This window comes from Cyanistes caeruleus, chromosome Z (genome assembly GCF_971803275.1).
Source record: "Cyanistes caeruleus chromosome Z, bCyaCae1.hap1.1, whole genome shotgun sequence".
Taxonomy (NCBI): domain Eukaryota; kingdom Metazoa; phylum Chordata; class Aves; order Passeriformes; family Paridae; genus Cyanistes; species Cyanistes caeruleus.
Genome location: NC_141732.1, coordinates 38,499,808 through 38,518,412, shown reverse-complemented (window position 1 = coordinate 38,518,412; position 18,605 = coordinate 38,499,808). Strand labels below are relative to the sequence as shown.

General features: G+C 38.8%; 1 long non-coding RNA gene across 1 annotated transcript; it reads left to right on the top strand.

The window, feature by feature from the left end:
* Positions 1 to 4,860: 4,860 nt before the first annotated feature.
* Positions 4,861 to 8,304, top strand: LOC147648368 (uncharacterized). Its single transcript, XR_015280099.1, has 3 exons — positions 4,861 to 5,095; positions 5,288 to 5,352; positions 8,269 to 8,304. It is a non-coding gene; the product is annotated as an uncharacterized LOC147648368 (long non-coding RNA).
* The last annotated feature ends 10,301 nt before the right edge of the window (positions 8,305 to 18,605 follow it).

Below are 18,605 nucleotides of genomic sequence, written 5' to 3'. Positions count from 1 at the left end.
GAGTGCAGCTGCAAAGTGTGCCCTGCTTTGATCCACCTCTAGACTTCCTTGTGGTGCAGAGCCAGCTGGGAACCCAACAGAGACAGCCACCCATCACAGGTGTTTTAGGATGAGCAAGCAGATGATCAGCTCTGTATAATGAGTCTGCTGCTCTCAGGAGACAGAAATATCCTCCCTTTCATAGGACTAGACAGCCTGCCCCACCCTTTGGTATCAAAGTAGGTGGTGGGCCTGTTTGATGCCCCTCAGTAATTACTGTATAGTAGACCAATTGCCTTCCTGGAGCCTAGATTTGGCCCATGTCAGATGACTTGGTTTGTGGCAAAGTAATAAAATCAATATTTCATTTTACTTAATTTGCCAACATTCCTTTTTTGGGGGGCACTGCAGCAAGGGATTTCAGCACAAGGTTCGTAATGGGAAGAACTGGATCTTATATAAACCATTAAAAGCACAGAGTGCAAAGTAGCACAAATCTGGACATTATAAGAATAAGAACATTGTATCACGCTTCCAGGTAATTTGAAGTTCATAATTTGCTCAGTTAATATCTAATACTTATTTAATATGCTTGCTAATTTCTGAGGGTTTATGTAAGTTCAAGTAAGAAATTGTAAGAAAATAATAAATTAAGGACCACCTTGTATAGCTGGAAGTTTGAGAAATTTTGAACTCTGATCTTAATCCTTGAGAAAGTCCTCTGTGAATATATGTCATCTTGTCCTAGGCCATATGCAAAGTGTCTGCCCAACCACAAATTGCACTATGAATCTTTTTCCATGAAGATGGCTTTAGCTGTTTCTTCCCAAGCACTGTGCTGCACTGATGTCTTCTGCAGTAATGTGTGTGCTCTGGACACAGTCTCTTAAAATATTTGCGGTCATTTTTCTAAGCTGCTGGGCACGGGGTGCTGTGTTTCTTCAACAGCCAGATTTTTTTCTAAAGTAGACCAAGGAGAGGGACATGTCTGTAATTGGTATTAATTAACAATAGATCTTGAACTGACACCTATTCATTGAAGATAGGTCTTTAAGATGCAGTCACTTATTCAGTGTAGACCTAAGCTCTCTCAGGGTGTAAAAACTGTTAAATAAGTAAAGGCTCACTGGTTCTGAGGGCTTTTATGTCAGCACTGCTTTATGTCTTCTGCTGTACCTGCAGAGCAGGTTAAACATTGATGCTGAAAGTTGAAGACAGTGGCCCCATTACATGTGCAATTTATTCCAGGGCATGCTGTAGTTTCAAGGATAAACACTTGAGCTTACGCCTCTTCAAGAGATGTTTACCCAGATATAAGTCTTACAAGAGCTTGACGAATTTCTGTGTTTTGTCAGCAGCTTGCATCTGTAAAGACAGTCATTTAGTACATTTAATGATTCCTGGTTCCACAGTAACCTTGGTAAAGTCTGGAGCTTCAGGCACTGCCACTTCCCTGAGACGATTCATGTAGAAATTCTGTCTTTCCATTTTTTTTGACAATCCTCAGCTCATTGTGACTTCTGGCTCTGTCATCTGCCCTGAGCCAGGGACATTGGAACAGGAATGCAAATGCTTTAAATTGTAGGACTACTCATCAGCTTTCAAGTCTTTGCCAAGACTGAAGGGAACTTTAGGCTTTATCTTGGCTTTATGCTAACGGGCATTTTGGATCAAGTTTGTACTTTATAGTAAGTGTATACTTCGGTTCTGTTCATGCAGCCTGCTGCTTGGTTTGCCTGCCAGGATGCATTTACCACCCTGTGTCTGCAAGTGGATGACAAGCAGCAGTAAAGCCCTATTTCCATGTTACAGCAGCTCTGCAGAACAAAGTAACCTAGCAAAAAAATAAATAATTTGGACAGACACATATGGATTGATGTGCCTGTTGTATATCTACTGTGAAGCTCTTCTTCTGGGCACTACAAATTAATAAAAAATGCCCAAACCAGTTTTGTTTTGTTTCAAAAAGCCTCTAAAACCTCAATTTTATTGGCAAATTTTTGACTAGTTGTATCACAGACCAAGCCTGGCTTTCTAGGTCTCAGCTTCTGTGGTCCTTAGAGCAAATAACAAATGGTCCTCAAAGGGTCCTGTGTTAGTGGAGACTCATGATTGCCTCTTCCTATTTTCTTCAAGTTGCCTAACATCCCTTAAAGCAAGAGGAAACAGACATAAATGTAGGTCTCTCGTGTTGTTCAGATATTTGCCTCTGACAGGGAAACGCTCCACTGGGAATCTTTACATGTAAGTGGATTGTAAACTATTTGCATATTTGCATGGGCCACAGATTTTAACCCATGATCTTAGTCATAACAGCTCTGCTGGGGAATTTTATATGCAGAAGGAAAAATTTGTCTTCAGACCAAAGAAAAATCACTTAAAAACACCAGAAAGCCATGAATAATACAAATGTGCACATATGTGTACATTAAATGGATATTGGTGGGGTAGGAGACAGCCCTTGCAAGTCTTCCTTCATCAGATTTCCTGACTGAATTAAAGATGGGGTTCTGCTTTGCTACTATTAACTGAAGTAACCCTGGGCAGTTAATTTCTTCTCTGGAGAAATGGTGGTGTTGCACTGGCAGTTTTTTATTTCTTAGATAAATACAATGGAAAGGGAAAAATTTCTTGGGGGCTGCTTCTTTACTGTTTATATAGGAACCTTAAATATAGAAAAATTAAGGCATAAATTCTCTTTGTCCCTAGCAAATCAGAGGGTCACTGGAAGGGAGAAAGCTTGCAGCAGTGTCATTCTGTGCTGTTGCTAAGTGGGACTGAAAAGAACAAGTTTATTTTCATGTAGAGCAGTTATTGATTACTACCTGTGCTTTCCCCACACTTGGCACTGCTGGAGGCCCACAAGAAATGTGTGCAAAAATGAAGAATTGAAAACATGTCCTAGTGCAAGGGCTAAACACGCCTTACCTCTCTGTGCAGCCTTGGCTTATGTGTAAATGACTACAGTGAGAGCTGGACAGACAGGAAGTGAGGAGGCGCCTGTCTCACCAGTGCCAAAAACAGGCCAATATCGAGTGTGATCTTTTGGAGCATCTGTGTGGCACAGAGATTGTGAGCATCCCTCATTTCCCTACAGTTATCCCCCTCACAGAGAATTCTATGTATGAGCCAAGAGGGTGAACATTTTGTGTGTGTGTCTGGGTGTATGCAATGGACATAGAGAGCCATTAGCTCTTCAGGTATGACCTTCTTTGCATAACTTATTTTACAGAAAATTGTTCATTTTTAAGCTCATCCCACAAAGTTTTGATACCTGACTGTGATGATTCAGCATAAGATATAGTTCTCCCATTTAAAGACACCAGAATATGTGAAATGTTGTAGAATGAGGGTCATTGCATAAAGCCAAAGAAAAAAGCAAAAGAGTTCACATTATGTGTTCTTCCCCCCTTCCCATTACAAAATCCAACACATTGTAGCCAAGTGTCTTGGTGAGTCGCTGTCCAGTAACTAATCTCTGCTATGTGAAAGGCATTCAAAACCACAGAACTGAAGCACTCCGGAGAATATTGTATTAGCTGGACATTTTAAGTTTAAAAGGTACCAGTTGTTTTGTTTCTTTTATGGCTGCTACTTCAAAAATATTTCTAAGTGGAAAATGGAAACTTGCTAATATGGGGAAGAGGGAAAAGGGGGATTGACTATTCCCCTGTAAGTTAAAATGGTTGTTGGACAACAACAAATGCAGGGATAATTGTGACACACTAATGCATAAAGCATCTCTAGAAAATTAATCACTTAATAGGCAAAGAAGAAAACGTTATTCCTATATAATTATTAGGAAATAGTTTGAACAGGAAAATATCAGTTAGGTAGTTCTATCTCTTTTATGGCTTTCTTAATTATTTTTTTAAAGCAGTGGACATGGAAACTGTGAATTGCAAAAGCTGAAATCCAGGTGGCCTATGAAATTTTCAGTTTTACACTGTGATTCTCCTAGATGTATTGCAGCTAGGATAGCAATCTGTCTTACCTGCAGGTGAAAGAGGTCCTTCATATTCCTCTTCCTAGTTCCTAAATGCAAGAATACCTTGGTAGCATATCTGAGTTATTCCCTGAGTTTATTACCCTGAAGGTAACCACTGCTGTTTGTGTGGATCACCAGAGATGGAACATAAATGTTTTTGCGAGAACTGGGTTGGCCTGCAGAGGTTGTTTGAATCTTCAGGGAAATCCAGATTCATCCCTATGAATACATTCTCTGTCTCCTTCATTAATTAGGAGTAGCACCCTGTATTTCTTTTGTGTTTCCTTTGCACTCCTCAGGCATGGCTGAAGAGAGCTGTATGTTTTTCAATAACCACCTGGAGCCAGAGAGGTTTTTATTCACCATACAGGGTTCAGCTGGATAGCTCATTGTAACACAGCACACCCCATCTGCCCTCACCCCCTCAACACAAACCTGGTGCCACCTGTTTCCTGTGGCACCTTTTGAGAAGGTCAAATACCTACTCCTTCTCAAGCAAAGAGCAGTAATAAACAAAAACATGTATGGTTTGAAAAATCATATGAACAGCTTTCCAACTACTAGCGTGTGTCCAGAGGGTGTTAGAACAGATTGCAATGTACTTGGGTTTATGTTTTTTTCAATTCATATCCTTAGTTTCATGTAGCTTGGCTCTAGCTTTCACTGCTATTTCCGTAGCTCCTCCTTAGTACTATTACCAGTATTTCTGGCATGACATTTCCACAGCTTCCTGCAGTCAGTTGGACTTTCATGAATTGATTTGCTTGCAGGCTGCTGGAAAAGTTCCTCTGACCTCACAGTGAGTGTTGTTGCCATTGCCTTTGTCCACGTGGTGGTGTTGCATACCCTGTAACACAGTGCCATAATCCTTTACAGCTGTGCTGCTTCACAAATGCTGGGCATTTCCTTGGCCTGTGCTGTTTGCCAGAGCATGTGTAGCCCCACGTGATATGTTTATACATTTATTTAACACAAGCTCTACATTCTGTTTTGCCTAAGGGTTCTGCTTTGTTTTGTTTTGGTGGACATTGTTAAAACAGAATCATAAATGTCAGCAGTATAATATTATCAGTCCTTCCTTTGTATGTCTTAGGGCACCATTTGTGTGATGCCAGCCTGAGTCACAAAGTCAGTTTAAAGTTTTGTGATACAAATATTTGGATATTTTTAGAAAGAAAGGAGTTATTCCTTACATTAATTCTTTTAGTGATGTGGTCCTGGTGCTCTTACTCTGCTTTTAATATGTTTAGTCTAACACCATGTCCTGGTCAAAGCCTACAATTTTGACACCAGTTTGCTTCATCCTTTATCTGAACTCAGGCTTCTGAACACTGTTCCTCAGCTAAGCACCACTTCCAGTTGGCTTCTGTGAGAAAGAATTCAAGGTACAGTTCAGTGAAGTTGTGGACAAGTCTCCAGAGAAAAGCAGTGGAAACTTCTTGTGCCAGATTTGTTCTTTGAGACGGCAGTTCAGGAAATGATGTTTTCTGTCTGGACTGGGCAACTTCTGTTAGTTAGCAAATCTCTTTACTTTATGAAAAACTAGTTCCCTTTCAGGAGCCTCTGTCACCTTCAGAGTGCAGCAAAATCCTCTTGTCTCCTAACCTAAACCAGAGTTGCACAGGGAACCTAGTCAGTGTTTGGAGCTCTAATTTACCTTTTCAGCCTTTATCATTAGCACAGGCTCTTCTAATCTTTCACCTTTTTTCTGTCTTCATCGAAGAAAATTAATCTTTCTTTCTTTCTTTCTTTCTCTCTCTCTCTCTCTCTGTTCCTCTCCCTCTTTCTTTCTTATAGGAAAGGAATATTTTTACAGGAATATAAATACTCTAATGCAGGAAGTTGGCTGCTCTAAACTGTAGGTGTTGCTCATGCCTAAAAGTAAATCTGAGAGATAGTATGAGTTAAGATTTCAGAATTTGGCTCCCAAGTAATAGTTAAACACAGAAAAATTTTGTCTTGGGGGTGGTCTGTGCTGTTCAGGACAAATGGAAAGCAGAATCTGGGGTTATTTATAAATATGATATGAATCCTTCTCTGACAGAATTCCTCTGAAAGTAGAAGTGAACATGCTAAACCTTTTCTAGAAAGGTTTTTTTTTCTGCTAGCCTTAGTCCATCAGGTACTGTTCAGCCCTTGCCTTTGGTTTCTAGTCCTCTGCTTGGTATTGCCTCCCAAAGCACACATGAGTAGGAGCGCATGAAAATATGAGCTGTATGGCAAATCAAGAACTTGTTTCATGAGCTTTGACTATTGTTTTTATTTGCCTTTCATTTCCCTTGGGAAATGGACTCTATATTTAGAAAGGACTAAGTGTCTGAGAACTTCTCCTGCTTCTCTTTATCCCTTACCATCATGAGGAGGATGGAATCTGTGCTGTGGTCTGGCTCCAGTGCTTGGTAACGGAGCAAAAACCTCAGGTGGCAAGCTAATAGAGCCTGTGCTAGAAACAACATGAGGGGCAAAAACCCACATGCTTTCACTCTTTGCATGTCTTTTAATTTTTGCTGCACAGTTGTGATACCTTGGTGTGAACATCTCTGAGCACTGTTAAAGCTCCTCTGATTATGAGAAGGAACCAGACAGAGGGCAGGGTGTAGTTTGGCTCCCAGGTAAACTTGCCTCACAGTGAAGAGGGTTGGCAAGAACCTATTGCCAGAGGCAATGGTTCACACTCTGCAGTTCCAGGGATGTTTACTCCCACTCCCAGTGCTGGCAAGCTGCTCTCCAATGCCTGACGGTCATGAATGCCTGGATGCAGTTCCTCCTGGCACTCAGCATTTCATCTACATCCCTCTCCCTTGTTCATGCCTTGGGGAGAAGCATCACTCCCTTTTGGATGCAGAGACACCCTGACTCTCAGCTGGGTACCAGGCTCAGCTGGAAGCTCAGCTGGAAGAAGTCTGGGCAGTACATTTCTACTAGCAATTTCATAGAAATTGAAATCTGCTGTAAGCTTGATGAGGCTTGAAGTCAGGCTGTGAAAGTGCAGGGAACTTTGAAATTGTTAAAGAAATCTGAGTGTCTTAAATATATAACATTTAATTACTGATGCTGGTCGTGCTGTTGTTTTTGGGCTTTTGCTGAAATTAAATCTCAAGGGAAAGCCAGACATCATGGGTAAAACTTCATTAGTGCTGTTTCTCTCAGCTAGCTTGTAGCCTATTCATCTTTCCTATTCTTAAGTAATTTGCATGACTGTCACATTTCTGCAGCACTTTTTCCTTTATTGTAATAGTTTTCATGTTGGCTAATATCATATGCTATTGTCTTTCTTGAGAGTGTCCAAAAAAGTTGGAACTGAAGTAAATATTTCTGGACTCTGTCTCTAGAACATCATCCAAGTACACATTCTTTATTAAGAGCTTCTTCCTTTGGGTAATGAGGCCCTGGGACCTTCCCCATGGAAGTGCAGTCATTTAATTCCTTGGGTCCATCCTCTATTGCTTGCCAATTTCTTGTAAAACACAAGAGATTATTTTTGCTTGCAGTGAAGAGCAGTTATGAACATTTTTGCCTTCTCCCTCCTGCAAGCTATGCCCTTTCTATGCCCAGAGGCAGACAGTGTACCCTTACACAATCCAGTAGCAGATCACTCATTTTGTCCCTTCTCCAACAGGATTTTGGTGATTCAGACATTAGTAATACCTGCACAGCAGGGAGACTGGGTGGAACGGGCACTTTACACAAGCTTTAATCAGGAGAGTTTGTGAGGTCTGTTATTCGTATTTCCTTATGTAGGAACTTCAGCATTTCCAATTTCAGTAGACGGCAGAGACAATTTTCAGCTGATTTTTCTTTCTGAGTTGAGGAAAGGGGAAATTGTTTGTTTCACAACACAGCTACCTTCCTATATTGGATCTTATTAATGAAGTTTAATTCTGATTCTAACAGGCTTTCACTCACAAAGCTCCTTTTTAGTATAATGGAATGTATTTCTTCAGTCATCCCAATCAAATGACAAGCATCAAGATAGAGGACTTCGGCTAATCTGAGTTTACAATTGAAAACTGAGATGACATTGATACCAATATGGGACTATAATTGGATGTGGGAACAATATACAGCCTATGTGGGGCTACTTACATGTTACACAAGCAGCTGGGCACAAAAGAGAAGGGTGAAAGTGTCTTCTCTGGTGCTCTGCAGGTGGCTGGCACAAATGGATGAGGAAATCTAAACTTTTCTCATGACTTCTCTGACATGAGTGAGAAACAGAGTCCTGTTAGGCTCTCTGGTTAAGTGCTGCACCCCCACTGTACTCTGTTGCTCTAGTATCTGTTCGCTCCTGTTTCTTTCAGGAGGACACAGATGAATGGTTGGGCCCAAGGACTTCCATATTGGTGAGAAGAGTTGGTGTGGCATGTATTGCTTTCATTCATTTTCTTCCAAGAGCTGATTTATTTTAGCATTTACTCTTTTTATCTCTACTGCTTTCAGTGTAGCAGAGAAGTAGGCCCAGACTTGCTCTTGTTAATAGCTAGCTAGCAGCTGCTGTCATATCTTCTTTGGTGAGTGAAGTATCTAAACTGAGACATAATCCAGAAAAATTGGTGCTTGACTCTTTGCCTGTTGATAAATGAGAGACAGGTTCAGAAGTTCAACAACTATCATCTGGCTAGGAAGATTCTATGTATTGAGAGCAATTAAGCTGTACTGATCACTCACTTCTTTTTTGCCATGCGTGATTCTCAGCCAAAGATACCGCAGACAAATTCCTCCTGGTGCAGCTCTTGCTCATTCTCATGCTTTGCTGTCTAACTGCAAACTCCCAACCCTATCTGAGAAGAGATATAATTAAATTCAATGTAAAATAGAATTTTCTGATTGTTCAAAGGCATCCATTAAAATTGCATTAAAGTTCCTGAATTTGCATTTCTGATACCAGGTACAGAATCAGCTGTCACCTGTTCACATGAATGGAAAGCATATGCTTATGTGTTAGCTGTCAGCAATTTTGTTCTGTCTGGTTTTAGTATCTAAAACTGGCTCACAGTTAAAATCTGGTCTGGCTGAGTAAATTCAGTCAGTTGTAGTACATCTACAAGGTAAGCTTTGCTAACAGACCAAGTTTTAAAATCTTTGGTGGGGCATGCAGTAGGAACCTAGCTAGAGATCTTCCCAAAACCTGCTTTTGAATCTTATTAGAGATGTAATCAGCCCTAAAGCTAGACAAATGAAGTTTCACACACTACAGCTTCTAGTGTTCTTATATGTTCACTTCTACTTGAGATTGGCCAGCATGTGACACAACTCTCAAAACTACTGAATAGGCATCCAAGTGTTGAGATGGTCTCAGATGAATATAACTATCAAAATGGTGCCAGCCAGATTACTTGAATTATGTAGAAATTTTTTTTCAGCTCTCTAAATTACTCATCAATTTAAAAAAAAAAAAGAAAAAGTGGTTTCAATAGCTCAGTTTAACAGAGTCAAATCTCTGTATTATGGTAGGCACATCAGCTATGGATTTACATGTCAAAATTCAGTATGGTAAAATTTGGCAAGCTGAATTGTCTACTTACTCCTAACATTCTGATAAACACCACAATATATTTCTTGTGATGCTGAAACCCACAAATACTAATGATGTTTGCAAAGAATGCACCAGAGAATAAGTTATCTCTGGTGCCAGAGTTGCTCATTGGACTGACCACTTCAGAGTGATGAGTCTGTGTGGTTTTCTTTTGTAGAAGAGGCTGTCTTGGAAAAGATGAATAAAAGACTTCTGTAAAAAAAACCTTCTGAGATAAAATACTTCTTAATATTTTCAATCCACTGACATTTTGTTTTACAGAAGAAAATTAAAATAGCTAGTGATACTTTAAATCCTGCCATTCAATGGAATGGAACAATAACAAATAGTAGAGTATTAAATATTAGTGTTATGGCATATCAAGGTTATGTCTTTAAATTTGCAAAATATTAAGCCTTTTATGTTGTTGTACATCTTTTATTAACTTTAACTGAATCAAATATGAAATTTACTTCAGTTGCATAAATAACTCTGGAGATAAAATAATCAAATCAGGACCCAAGTCAATTATATTTAATCAGGTTAGAATATATGTGACACAGACGGCTGATATTAAAGCAAAATTCAGTTCATCACTACTTATACCAAAGAATGGATTAAAAGAAACAACTGACTTCTGATCTTCCTTCACAGCATTCAGCTGGGATACAATTCAGACATTTATTTATTTTGATACATTTAGTGTCAACCTGTGCTGTGCTGGTATTCCTGGAACTGGTCTGCAGATGGGTCCCTCCTTACTGATTTATGCAAAAACTTTCTAGTAAGGTAGAACTTTTCACTGAGCAAGCAGTGAAAGCCTAGGACAGCCTGGGTAATAAGTACTGACAGTGTAGGAGTACCTTCCTGAGGCTGTTCTCCCTTAGTTTTGTTATAATTTTGAGTAAGTTGCAGGAATGAGTGTTGTGCTTTGCTTTTGATGTCCATTGGAAGTGCTGGCCAGCTGTCTAGTGGAGGTTAAAAACTGCTGCTATTACCCTGGAATGAAAAGTGAAAAGCTTTCTTGGATTGAAAGTTAAATTATACAGCCAATTAAATACTTAATACTAAGTATTTATAAATATTAAATATTAAATAGTATATTAAATAGATACCTTCATTTTGAATCAGGACTCGGTTTAAGACATAACTAGTTATAAGAAATTTGCCTGGAAATAAAATGCTTTCCTCAATCCTCATGCTTGGACCTTGTTTCTGACCTGTTCAAATCCCTCTCTGTGTCGCTACACATACCATAGAATACAATACAGGTAATAGCAAGCAAGCAACACAAACTATAGAATACAACAAGCACAATATATTAAATATAATACCTAGAGTACAATCCTAAAATATAATAACTACATATATCAAAAGAAAACAGAACCATACACAAAACTATATGAACAGCCCTGAATGAGTGATCAGTAAACATCATAGAATGGATAAAGTGGTATGTTTATACAATAGAATGGATACTGTTACATACCATGAAACACAACATACAGTACAGTACATATAATTCTGCACACATGGGATGCACAGTAAGGTGTTCAATACAACCCAAAGTATAACACAGTACAAAAAACAATAAAAAAATATAGAACACAGTGCATTAAAATATATGGAACACAATGCAATACATGTAACATCAGCAACAAAATTAATACCCATGATGCATGCAGTGTGTACTGGACAACAAGTACTAAAAATACTATATTTGACAAGACCAGGTTCAAGGGCCTGCATCTGGGTCAGGGCAAACCCTGGTATCAGCACAGGCTGGGGATGAGCAGGTCAAAAGCAGCCCTGTGAGAAGGCCCTGGGGGTGCTGGTGGGTGAGAGGCTGGACATGACCCAGCCATGGGCACTCCCAGCCCAGAGAGCCAAACGTGTCCTGGGCTGCATCCAGAGCAGCGTGGGCAGCAGGGGAGGGAGGGGATTCTGTCCCTCTGCTCTGCTCTGGTGAGAGCCCACCTGGAACCCTGCATCCAGCACTGGGGTACCAGCACAGGAAGGACATGGAGCTGTTGGAGTGAGGCGGAGGAAGCCACTACCTTGATGAGAGGGATGGAGCACCTCTCCTGTGAGGAAGGGTTGAGAAACTGGGGTTTCTCAGCCTGGAAAGGAGGATTTGGTGTGACCTAAGTGCAGCATTCCAGTACCTGAAGGAAAACAGAGAGGGACTTCTTTCAAGGGCATGAAGTAATAGGATGAGGTGGGATGGTTTTAAAATGAGAGTCAGTTTACAGGAGGTATTAGGAAGAAATTCTTTACTGTGAGGTCAGAGAGGCACTGGCAGCAGTTTTCTAGAGTAGCTGTGGATGCCCCATTCCTTGCAGTGTTCAAGGCTGGGTTAGACAGGGCTTTGATCAACCTGGCCTAGTGAAAGCCCACAGCAGGGTGTTTGGAAATACATGATCTTTAAGGTCCCTTCCAACTCAAACCATCCTATGATTTTATGATACTGTACCATAGAGGAAATGCCGGTCTTTACAATACTGAATACAAGGCATCCCAAAACACAGTACTTTACAAATAACATAACTGGAAAGCTTTCCATACACACAGACACACACAGACACAGACACACACAAACACCCACACCCACCATGGAAAGGTTTTTGTTGGAGTTGACAGGGGCAGAGGGTGTTGGACACTAGCAATGTGCTGTTGCATAGATCTGGAACAGAAGCAGGACCAGCCAGCTGGTCGCCTGTGCTGAGCAGTGGTGGTTCCCAAGAGGTGCTGCATGTGTGACCCTGCTGTGTGTGATGCTGCATGGTGCCAGGGCTGTGATGGGGGGTGTGCTACAATACAAAACACTGAACAATACTACAGTACAATACCAATGACAGTACAGTATAAGCTATATAATAAATAAAAAACATAGAATAGAGTGAAAGAAATCATACAACAAATGTTATATGACACAGGATTACTGTACACAATGCAAAAGGATCTACAACACTATATGCAAAATACAGTGGAAAATATGTAAAAATACAGTACATTCAACACAACAGGAAAAACAGAATGCAGTATGAAAAAAAAAACCCAATACAATACATGTATCCATAAGTCACATCCAATCAATGTGTAGTCAACACTGTACAATGTGATATAAACAATACCATACAGCACATCCAACATGCAGCATAATACAAAATAGAAGACAAATTGAGACAACATGCATTACAATACCAAATAAACTGTTGCACAAAATAGAATATGAAACACTGTAAAATACATACAGTTCAAGAGAATATGTGCCTGGGGTTGATCAAAAGTTAAGGGTCATTGTGAAGGGCATTGTCCAAATGCCTCTTTTTAAGGTACTCTCCAGCATGGGGTATCAACCACCTCACCAGGATGAATGTTCAGTTTTTGACCATACACTCTTGGTAAGGACGTGCTTCCAAATGTCATAGGCCAGCACCTCGTCTAGCATAACTTGCACATGATCATCTCACAGATGGGCAACTCATCCAGAAAGATGCTGTAAGGAGCACTATCAAAGGAATTACAAAAATCTAGAAATGCCATGTCCACCCCTGTCCCTTTACCCACAAGGCAGATGGCCTTATCCCAGATTAGTGAGAAAGGGCTTTTCCTTTGTGAACTCATGCTGACTGTGCCTGATGATTGAATTTTCTGTCTGCTAGAAGCACACAGTACAATCTTTATAATTTTTCCAGGCACTGAGGTTAGACTAACAGATCTGTACTTTCCTGAGTCTTCCCAGTAACACAGTGTGGAAATGGTTCAAAATTGTATCAGGAGAGGTTCAGACTTGACATTCAGAACATTTCTTTTGTATTTTAGAATCTATTATTTTCCTGACATTTTACCATCTTTGTATTTCTTGTGTAGGATCATTATTATGTTTTTGTACTTTCTGATTGCTATACAGACATTTAATATTCTAGCTTTCAGGGCTGCATAAAACAAATTCCATGCAAATCATGCAATATTGCAATATGCAATAAAATACTTTAATTTTTTAAAATACATCAAATATATCCCACACAGTATGTATGCTAATAGGTTGTATTTCATATTGGACTGTGCGTTCTGTGGTATTTATTGTCTCAGTTTCTTCGTCTTCTGTGTGTCATATCCTAATGGATTGGGTGGTATTTTGTACTGCATTTGGAATTCTCAGTATTTGTATTGTATGGCATGATACTATTTGTATGTATGTGCTGCACATATTGCATTGTAATGCGTGGTATGCGGTTGTATTATATTGCACATACCATGTGTTGCACTGCATTTTGTGTCTGTATGGTGCGTATGCAATTGTGTTGTGTGAATGGCATTGCCTGTTATTTATTGGACTGCAAGGTGTTTCATTCTGTGTGCAGTGACTCATGGGGTATGTATTCCATGAGTATAGGCATGGTACTGTCTTGGATGGTGTTGTAAGGTTCAGGATTGGAGTGTATGTTATTGTATGGGGTTGCATGTTTTCTGCTTTATGCGTGTATTTCATTGTGATGTTGGTATTGGTATAGGTATTCAACTGAACCTCTCCCTCTGGAATCCACCAAACCACTGGGTTACTTTTCCTCCTGTACACTAGAACCCCGGAACTGCAATCGTAAAATAAGACATAGGTTAATGTATGCCCAATACATTATGTGTTGTACTATGTACAATACATACAAGTACAATACAATTGTACAATTGTACAAGTACAATATGTACTATTATATGTTGTACTCCCCACCATTAACAGTCAGCAAAGAAAAACAAGGAAGCATGTAGCTGTTTCAAATAATCACAGGCTACTTTTATGCCCCACTGTCATAAGTTTATCACTGTTATAAGTTTATCCTGAATACCATTAGTATCATATTCAATAGAATGAACTGATACTGTGATTTCCCCCCATCCCCAACCCCTTTCTCTCCACCCCATAAATTTTGTGCTCTGCTCACTTTATTCTATTATTTCATTTGTATTTATACCATCTGGATTAGGCTGCCTACTGGAGACTGATATAAATGAGAACAAAGTTCTCTTTTATGCCAATGCTCTTTAACTAAATCTTCTCAGAACTCAGATTGTGTAATAAAGGCTGATGGGGAGACCATGTTCAGGAGTGTCTTAAAACAATTTTTAAAAGCCTGTTCCATTTCTTTGCGCAAAAATAATAATTAAGTCCTACAAAAACAAGATTTCCGCCACGTAAATCTTTCTGTGGAATTACTAACACCAAAGAATGAAATGAAAGTGATAGAACTTGATTTAAGATGGCTGTGACTTTCACAGACCATACACATTTCACATGTGGTTTACAGTATAAATATAGCTAGTATACAGATTTTTGAGAAGTTGGTGTTGTTTGATTTTTGTAGTGTGAGTGTATGTTCAGCTCTTCATCATTATTCATTATGTTTTTGAACTGCTGTGTTCCAGAACAGCTTTCTGTTTCTGGGAATTATTACGTAATAATTTTATGTGTAATGTCTGGCTATACCTTTTTTTTTTTTCAAAACAGTATTTTAAAGGTATGTAGTCAAAGCATTTTTTCCCAGCTTCTTTTAAGCTGTGCCTTGGCGTTTGGAAGACCAGCTCCTTCCTTCAATTTTGCTAAACTTCAGTTTCTAAAAAAAATTCCAGAGGAAGTCTTGTTTGCAGTTTTATAGCTGCCTCTTACTACCATTTGTGAACACAATATGTAGTGCATTCCTCTCTTAAGTCATGACTATCTTTGTTGAAGTAGTGTCTGAAAACACCATGTGTTGATAAAGTGCAAGAAGTATTTTTAAAGTATGCCAGGGCTGGTGCATACCTGCCAAATTTCTGATCTGTGTTAAAACTCCGTTCGTGCTAAAATGAGAAAAGGAAATTTAGATCACCTAGTGGATAAACTAACAGTATTTTGTAGTGATGTGGAAGTTCAACAACCTTGAGTGAAATTCCATGGTCTCAAATCTTCATGAACAAAAAGCAAAGGCCTCTATAAATTCTAGCTGACTGAAATATATGTAGCTTGCTTCTTCATTGTGTGAAATCTCTGTCAGCTGTGAGCTGTGTTCTCTCATGCAGTCTTGCTTACTTAGATTTATTACTTCTTTCTATTAACAATTTAGCTAGATATCTAAGCTTAGTTTAGGACTTTAGTAAGTGCAGAATTTGGCTGAACAGAAATGCATGTCTCAAACAAGTTCTGTTAGCTATCCTTTCACTGTGGTATAGTTGAAACTGAAAAGGCCACCAGTTTACAGAACAATACATCCAGTTGTTAGAAACAGCTTATGTTCAAAGGCAAATAGAATTGTTAAAATAAACCCCCCAGTAATTTGGAAGGAAAAATTTAAAAGTTGAATACTTCACAATAAAAATGTGCATAGGAGACTCCTTAGAGGAGGGCACATGAATTGAGCATTTGAAAAATGTGCAGTACATTTAGTCTGAGGATCAGGTTATATGTATGAAAGCACATCTTTAGTTGCCAGTTTTATAGAGGAAATGTGATGAATGATGCTCCTCTGCTGAGAAGCAATTTTCTGCTATTAGGGAATACAGCTGTCCTAGGTGGGGATTTTGTTCAAAGTAGTCAGCTGCTGATCGTTTAAAGGTGATGACAAACATACTAGAAAGAACTGCAGACTCATCAAGAGGATGAGCTTCCCTTGGATTCTTCCATAAGAGAGATATCTTACTTGCTGTCTGTCCTGGTTTTGTAAAAAGTCCCTTTCCATCTTTCTTATGGGCTCCTTAAGCACTAGAAAACTGCTTTGGGTCCTCCTGGAGCCTTCTGTCTCCAGGCTGAACAACCCCTTCTCTTGCAGCCTTTTTTCATAGGAGAGGTGCCCTAGCCCTGTCTTTGACATACATCTGAGGCTGAAGAAGAGAGCAGAGATGAAAATCCAAAATTAGGATGACTAAAGAGAAGGATTATAGTGTGAAGTTTTAACTGAACTATTATAGGTCTAAGACAGGAAAACAGGCCTGAGAAGCTCAGTTAATTCTTATTATCAAAGGAAACTGAGAGTTGACTTGTAGTAATGCAGAAAAGGGATATTAGGGAGCTTATAAAACAAAGGAATAATGGGATTCAGTGGCTAGAAGCTGAAATTTGACAATTTCAATATTAAAATAAGAAGCAAATCTCTAGCAGAATAATCAAGCATTTAAAGAGCCTATCAGAGAGGATAGTGAACTTGGTTAGCTATTTGATAGCTATTGTTTGACAACTTTATAAAAGATGACATGTCTACAATGTTAAATTGGATTCTGTAGCTTGAATATGTCGCTCTGACTTTGTTAGTAAATTCTGAAAACACGTTAAACACAAATTACATGTATTCAGATCATTACTTCACTAAACTGATATATCTACACATAAAAGTAATTTTGGGCTTCATACAGATATTAATAATATTTCAACATTTAGGCAAGTTAAGGACAAAACATTTAGATGACAATAAGCAAGCAATAGAAGTGCATGTCCAGTGCATTCCAGCATGGCCTCTGAGGGAAAAAATTATGTTGTGTGCTATCTATACTCTAAATATGCTGAAACACAGGAGAGCAATCTTGTTGGTTAATGACAGTTCCAGGTTGTGCAGATATTGGACAAAAGGCCTTCTAGAAATGAATCCGCTGGTCCCTGGCAGCTCTCAGTTCTGTATAAAAATCAAAAAGAAGTAGTAGTGGAGTGATGGATTATAACAGTCTCCTGGATACTCTCCTGCATTCTTTCCTGGGTACTTTTTTAATTGCCCCTGTTTAGGATTAGAATTTGTGAAGAAGAGAGCAAAAAACCATCCCCAAGTTTTGGGGATGTGTATGGCCTGGTAGGACAAAAGATTACTTCTTAGTTAACACTGTTGGTGTGGTTTCTGCTGGGCACAAGGAAAATTTTAATAATCAATGTGTTTAATAATAATTAAATAAATAAGACAATGTAATTTGTATTAACTTATATATTATCATATATATTATTATATATTGTCATATATATTATATATTGTAATAAATACAATAATTAGTAAAAATGTAATTTAATAATCAGCATTGTATTCTACAGTTTCCTCCAAACTTGTTTATTTGCTTTGCTTCTACTTCCATGGTTTTGCCTGGTATTTTGAGAATCTTGTGTTCAGGAAAACCAGGAAGGCGATATAGGAGGGAAAAACCTAAATAATAAGATATAATTAAGTTCATGGCCTGATTGTCCTCATGACAAGTATAATTGCCCTGGAAAGTAACAGTTCAAACACTGCAACTTAATCAGCAAAGAGAAAAGGTTAAGTGTTTGTCTTGTGCATATACTGTAAAGAAGGTGGATCTAGATCTGTAAGACAGCATGTATGCCATCATTTGCTGTAGCAGTGTATTTCGTGTGAATCTGCTAGACTTCCAATCAATGCTTCAGCAAGCTGCTGAGGACTCTTTTATACTAAAACTGCTTCTATTTAAATATCAGTTATCTAACATAATTTAAATGGAATATAGAACACACAGCTTCTGCTTCTTTTTCTCTACTCACTACTCTACCTATTACACACACATTGTGTATAGTCCACAATGATTGGCTGAAAACCCCATTAAGTTATCAGCACATTTGCAGGGCATATTCACTCTACATGTTATTGTCCAATTAAAATAAAGGTGAAACTGTTTTTTTACAGGGTATAACCTAGAACCCGCTTCCCACAGAAGTTTAATGATAGTGTACTATAACAAATATAGAATATGCCAGATGGAAAAATAGGGAAGTCCAAAGAACAGGCAAAATTAGGCTGTGGTGCTGTGTTTGGGCTTGCAAATAAAGGTGCTATGTAATAAACAATAGAAGTGGAAGCTGATGTAACTCAACTGAGTGGTTTAACTGCTACTAAATTCAGGACTATGCAGGCAAAATAATCCAGGAACAGGTTGTTTTGGTTTGGAATTAAGGGAATTATCTACAGATTGTTCTTTGTTCTCCTGAGTTCTCCCCTATACTTAACTGAATCTGTCTGGGGAATGTGTTGTCATGGCAACCTGTAAGTTAATCTTGATGTTTCAGACTTAGAAGTTATGTTACTATTAAAACAGAATTCAAGAAATACATAAACACAATTTAGTTTCCTAAACATAATTGTAAGTGTCTTTTTAGATCAG